The sequence below is a fragment of the Camellia sinensis genome, chromosome 10, assembly GCF_055761805.1.
Source record: "Camellia sinensis isolate YWXY chromosome 10, ASM5576180v1, whole genome shotgun sequence".
NCBI lineage: Eukaryota > Viridiplantae > Streptophyta > Magnoliopsida > Ericales > Theaceae > Camellia > Camellia sinensis.
This window is the reverse complement of record NC_138970.1, coordinates 92,662,722-92,669,742: the sequence shown is the minus strand read 5'-3', so window position 1 is coordinate 92,669,742 and position 7,021 is coordinate 92,662,722. Positions and strand designations below refer to the sequence as shown.

The 7,021-nt window shown below is 32.9% G+C and overlaps 1 pseudogene; it reads left to right on the top strand.

Annotated features, from left to right (window-relative positions):
• The first annotated feature begins 1,044 nt into the window (after positions 1-1,044).
• On the top strand, positions 1,045-1,617 carry LOC145800551 (secreted RxLR effector protein 161 pseudogene; annotated as a pseudogene).
• The last annotated feature ends 5,404 nt before the right edge of the window (positions 1,618-7,021 follow it).

Genomic DNA, 7,021 nt, shown 5'->3' with positions numbered 1-7,021 from the left:
TCAAATGAAGAAAGTTCAGAATCACCACCAAGAAAGGTGCGTTCTTTAAGAGACATTTATGAATCATGTGATGTTGCTTTCTTTACTTGTGAACCAGAAAATTTTGAAGAAACCACCAAGGAAAACGTATAGAGAAAGGCGATGGATGATGAGATTGCCACCATAGAAAAAAACAAAACTTGGGAGCTTGTGGACTTGCCAAATGGAAAAGATGTTATAGGATTGAAGTGGGTTTACAAGACTAAATTCAAGGAAGATGGATCCATTCAAAAGCACCAAGCAAGGCTTGTAGCAAAGGGCTATTCTGAACAGCTTGGAATTGACTTCAATGAAACATTTGCGCCAGTTGCTCGCATGGAAACTATTTTGACTGTTCTTGCATTAGCAACCCAATTGGAACTAAATGTGTACCAACTGGATGTTAAATCAGCTTTCCTTAATGGAGAGCTTGAAGAAGAAGTATATGTGGAGCAGCCGCAAGGCTATGAAGTGCAAGGAAAAGAAGACAAAGTATATCGACTTCAGAAGGCACTCTATGGCTTGAAACAAGCACCTAGAGCCTGGAATAGCAAGATTGATAGGTATTTCTACCAAAAAGGTTTTCAAAGAAACCCAAGTGAATCTTCACTCTATACTAAGAGTGAGAGTAAGAGAGACTTTCTAATAATTTGTTTATATGTTGATGACTTAATTTATTTGGGCACAAACACAAAGATGGTTGAAGATTTCAAAAAGAGTATGATGGAAGAATTTGAGATGACTGACTTAGGTCTTATGAAGCATTTTCTTGGGATCCAAGTGAAGCGATCTTGGGGAGAGATTTTCATCTATTAGGAAAAGTACATTGAAGACATGTTGAAAAAATTTCAAATGGACAGGTGCAAACCAGTGACGACTCCAATGGCCTTGAATGAAAAGTTGTAACAAAATGATGGTGCTAAAAAGGTGGATACAAAATCTTTTAGAAGCCTTGTTGGTTCACTGATTTATCTCACCCATACAAGGTCGGATATCATGCATTCGGTAAGCTTAATTTCTAGATTTATGAATAAACTAAGCAAGCTTCATTATGTAGTAGCTAAAAGAGTGCTAAGATATCTTCAAGGGACTAAGAATCATGGCCTCTTGTATGAAAAAGAGGATGACATCAAACTAGTCGGGTTTACTGACAGTGATTGGGCTGGTTTATTGGATGATAGAAAAAGTATATCAAGATATTTGTTTTGCCTTGGGACAAAGGCAATTTCTTGGAGCTCAAAGAAGCAAAAGACTATTGCCTTATCCTCAGTTGAAGCCGAGTACATTGCAACAACAGATGCAGCATGTGAAACGGTTTGGCTAAGGAAAAGGCTTTCAGATTTGAAACAACCGCAGCAGCAGCCAACTATTATCCATTGTGACAATATGTCTGCAATTGCTGTGACAAAAAATCCCATGTTTCATGCATGGACAAAGCACATTGAGTTGCGACATCATTTCATTCGAGATTTGGTGAGCAAATGTAAAATTTGTTTGGAGTTCGTAAGCACTAATGAACAGCCAGCTGACATCCTCACAAAAACTGTTACTTTTGAAAAATTAGAGAAGTTCAAGAAGCAATTGAAAATTACAAATTAAGAGGAGGTGTTGAAAGATAATTTATAATTTCTAAGAAGATAATTTGATGAATATTCTGGAAGTCTACTCTGTGGAAACATCTGCCAAGGAGAATTAATAAGTTCTAGGTGTTGGTTCATCTCCCTAGAGCTTGGAAGATGGCAAAAGTTAATGAGTAGAATTTTCTGAAGCATTTACTTGCAAGTATAAAATAGTGGTGTTGATCTTCCTGCAGTTTAAGCCATCAGAAAAACATTCCAAAGATCTCAAACAATCCTTTATGCAGGAGCAAAAGGTGTAGTAGCAAAAACAGAGTTGGTAAAGAACCTGGGGTATCGGTAACCTTTTGAATCAAATTAGGGGAGTTTATATATATGTTTTTCAAGTATTTTTCTAATCTGTAATTCAGCTCCTTATTTAATGAAAATCTACAGCACTTCAATATAGTTTTTCACTCTTGCTTTTATCCACAACCTTTTTTATTTATATCGTAATCCATTCACACTCCTGTTGTCCCAATAGAAAAACCCCTGCCAACTCCTCCTCTATATCGACCACCCATCAAACCTCCATATCCAAAGAAAATGTCCATATTCGAGCACCAAAACCCACCGAATGGAGACCCAACATGCTTTGAGACCACCGAAGATGATAGACCTGATATCTACCCATGAAACACCAAACCAAAAACCCTAAAGAACATCCACATCCGAATATCCGATTCTAGGCCTCATTTGTCAATTATATATTTTAGTCGAAAAGTCAAAAAGTTAGTTGTCATATCACTCTCTACTTTTCAACACATCTTTTCGTAGAAAACTAAAAAGTTACTAAAATAATCTATTCTCAAACAAGGCCTAAAACTAAAGAACAAAAATCACATCCTAAACAATCTAGAGATTAGATCTGAAAAGGAGATGGTGGAAAACTATGGGGGGTTCAAGTTTATTAAGAGTAAAAACACGTACACACACAAGAAGCTAGGCCAACCGACTGTCATGGCCATTAGCGGTAGTTGGTCGATCATTTGTAAGTCCTGAGGTGGATGTAACCAACTGCAATAAATAAGAGTCTTAAGGATCAAAATTTGTTATTTCCAAAAGTAAAAATTTTGTTACAAAAAATATTTAAAGACCAATTTATGTCGTCACGAGTATAATAATTAAAAGATTATTCTGAAAATTCAAAAAAACATCTTTTAGTAACAAAGTTTTGAAAATATTACTAATAAATATATTTTTAAGGACAAAATAATTTAGTCCAAAAAAGATTTGATTTTTTAGACAAAAAGTTAGCACAAAAAATATAGAAATTAGGGCTGAGCAAGGAATTCGTGAAATCCGTAATCTGATTTGATCCAGTCCAATCCGTTAGATTTGGATTGATTTTTTGAATCCGTGGTTCGATTTCAGATTAAAAAATTAAAAATTCATAGTCCATAGATCAGTTCCAGATTGAACCTCACGGTTCCAGATTAGAATCGATCCGGACCATATACAAATAGCCTATACTTGTATTATACACCCTCTCACATAGTATCTTCTATTATTCCATATAAAACCTAAATCCAAACCTAAACCCGCATAGTATCTTTTTTTTATTGCTTTTGTTTGTTAGTTTTTAGTTTTAATTTGTAATGGTCTAAATACTTATGGTAGAAACAGTTTTCTTATGGTTGTTTAAATTCTAGAACAGTATATCGCTATTATGAAAAGATATGTTGCTATTGTAAAACTAATATGATGCTATGTTTATATTTTTATGAAATTAAAATGTTCTATATATATATATATATGTATTTTTTTTGTGTTATTTAATTATGTGAATCTGTGAAACTAAACAAATCCAATTCGTATTTAAATGAATTGGTTCGGATTGGTTTCACAATTTAAATGGATTGGATTGGTTTCAATTTTTTAATAATCATAGAAAACGGATTGGTCCTGGTTTTACCTCACTCTGGACCAATCTGGAGCATGCTCACCCCTAATAGAAATTCATCACTAAGGTAGCGTTTGGTAACGTTTACGTTTTTGGTTTATATTTACAAAATTTTTATAAATTGCTTTTTGTTTATTTTTAGAAAAACATAAACTACAAATGCGTTTGGTTTGAACAAAATGTTTGAAAATTTTTAAAAATATAAACTAAAAACTATGTTTGTTCAGGCTTAAAATATTCATATATTTTTTTTATTATTTACGACAATGAGATCAATCACATTATAATTGAAAAAAATTAATTGAAAAAAAAAATTAACTGGGAAAAAAATTGATTGAAAAAAAAATTAATTGAATTTTTTTTATTAGTCAATTTTTTAAATTTTTATTTAAAAACCAACGTAAACTCATTTTTTGAGTTAACTTTTTTTTTTTTCTTAAATTTACAAACTGAGATAACCATTTATAAACTAAAAAAATTATTACATAAGTTTTTATGATAATTTTTAAAATTTTTATAAATATAAATCAAAAACTGAAAACGAAATAATTACCAAACATATCCTAAGCAAACTTTTCTTCAACTTTCATCAACTTCGATTTTGAATATAATTAGTAGTGTATTTTTGCTGTGATAGAGTTGTAGACTTATTTGTCTTCAACTTTTCATTACATGAAATCACTGTTGGAATAATCTTCTGTGTAAATAAAATAAAATGAAACCGAAACAAATAAATAAAATAAATAACTTACATAATTTATTTTATCCAACCGAATAAAAATTAAAAGACCAAGTCAAGTGTGTGACACTCTGTCCTTAAGACAGATTCGCTTCGCTTCGGTGCTTACGGACTAATGACGTCTATCTCCCAGGATATAATGATCTTCACAAATTTGTAGTAGCACTCCAAACAAATTTATACGGCGAACCAAACCTGTATTCTAACTCTCTGAATTTTATTCTAAAACTAATATGAAGAATAATTCACTAAAGATAAAAGTTTGGATAACAAAAGAATATTTTTTAGACTGATTTTCGGTGTCCAAGACTGTTGGAAATGGTCTGAATTTATAGGCAAAAATCTGACCCGAACAAGTACCAAATTGAAGTGAATAGGTGCACATTTAAATTAAACATGTGCAGGCCCTATTCAAATAGATAACTGTTGAATATTTGATTTGTCCGTTGCTAAGAACAATTTTTCAAACAGTTTGAAAAAGGATCCGGTGGTGGAACAATTTTTAAACTGTTGGAATATATTTTTTTTATTAAACTATTTGAATAGTTTAATCAATAAAGGAAGAGGTACAATCTTTAGGATACCACTTAGGAAATCAAAATTTTGAATTTAGATTTAAATTAAATTCCTACAATAATTTTTTATTGAAAAAAAAAAATTCAAATGAATTTTGTCTAAAAAATTAATGTTAGACACGAAAACGACGTTAACTTCCCATTCACTCATAAATGGTTTTGACGTTTCGTCTTCATCGTGTGACTTGCCACGCGGCAAAGAACACTTCACCTCTTCAGACCCACCCCAAAAAACGTTTGGGGCCCACTCAATTTTGGTCTCAAAGTTGGCCAAAAATATGCCTATATTAAACCATTTTTCCAACAATCCCTCACATGAATGGAATTTGACAGAGAGAAAATGCAACAACATGATCTAATTACAGAGAGTACAGAAATTGGAAATATTCTGCAAATGATAGGTAGCTTTTGGCTTTGAACCTTCCCTTGTGAGACACTATCGGATTTACTAGCTAACCAGTGAACATGATGTCTTGAACTGTTCAACCGTTTGTGTAAACCAAGACAATAGAACTCACACAGTATTTTTCCAGACACAGTTTAGTTCTCACTATTGTGTTCATTTTGGCCCTAAATAACCTAGTCTTTCATGAGTGCTCTAGAGAATTGTAGGCCTTCAAAAATCTCATAGAACCGGCCCAGTTCACACTTATATAGGTGATTCTTATGAAGAGTATCCTGCCATACTTCATTAGGTATACTTAGATATAAGAATCATTAAAAGTATTACTTAACCTAAAACGTTGCAGACATCACTATATCATCATAGAAATGGGTAGGAGTTGGACTCCCCAGTGATCCTTCTAGGTCAATCACAACTCGATTGTCCCTTTGAACCTAGATCTTGGGATCTCCAGTCAACTAGGTTGGGTTGCCGTTGTGGTAACTCTTATTTAATAGGCTTAAGTCCTGTTCCCCTTGATGAATTATCAACTAACTCTCTTGCTAACCCTTTGGTTAGTGGATCCACTATGTTGTCTTTAGACTTCACATATTCAATGGAAATAATTCCATCAGAGAGTAGTTGTCTCACGGTATTATGTCGACGACGAATATGTCTAGACTTACCGTTATACATACGACTCTATGCTCTACCTATTGTTGATTGACTATCGCAATGTATGCATATAGCAGGCACCGGTTTTGGCCATATTGGAATATCTTCAAGGAAGTAGCGAAGCCATTTTGCCTCTTCTCCTGCTTTGTCTAAAGCTATGAATTTTGATTCCATAGTAGACCTAGCAATGCAAGTCTGTTTGGAAGATTTCCATGATACAGCTGCCCTACCAAGAGTAAAGACATACCCACTGGTGGACTTTGAGTCTCTAGTATCCAATATCCAATTTGTATCACAGTATCCTTCAAGTACTGCTAGATATCTAGTATAATTCAGCCCAATGTTACAAGTGAATCAGAGATATCTTAGAACCCTTATAATTGCTTTCCAGTGTTCTATTTCTAGATTCCTTGTTATCTACTTAATTTACTTACTGCATAAGCTATATTCGGGCGAGTGCAGTTCATCAAGTACATTAATCTTCCAATAATTTGGGCATACTCTAATTGAGAAATAGTTTCCTGTACATTTTTAGATAGAAACAAATTAACATCTACAGGTGTTCTAGCAAGATGATCATCATCTTTGCTAAATTTGTCAAACATTTTCTCAATGTAATGAGATTGTGACAAAACATAACGTTCTGATATTTTGGTAATTTTCATACCAAGAATTACATCGGCAATGCCCATGTCCTTCATGTCAAAATGTTTATTCAATATTTTCTTGGTAGTTTTAATCATATCATTATTACTATATATGATGAACATATTATCTACATAAAGACATACAATGACATAATCTTTGTCTGTGTTTTTAATATAAACACATTTGTCACACTCATTAATTTTGAATCCATTTGACATCATTGCCTTGTCAAATTTCTCATACCATTGCTTTGGCACTTGTTTTAAACCATATAATGATTTAACCAATTTATACACTTTCTTTTCTTTTCTTGGAACTGAAAAACCTTCTGGTTGTTCCATGTAAATTTCTTCATCTAACTCACCATTTAAGAAAGCGATTTTCACATCCATTTGATGAATTTCTAGATTGTATAGAGATGCAATGGCAATTAGCATTCTAATGGATGTTATTCTAGTAACCGGT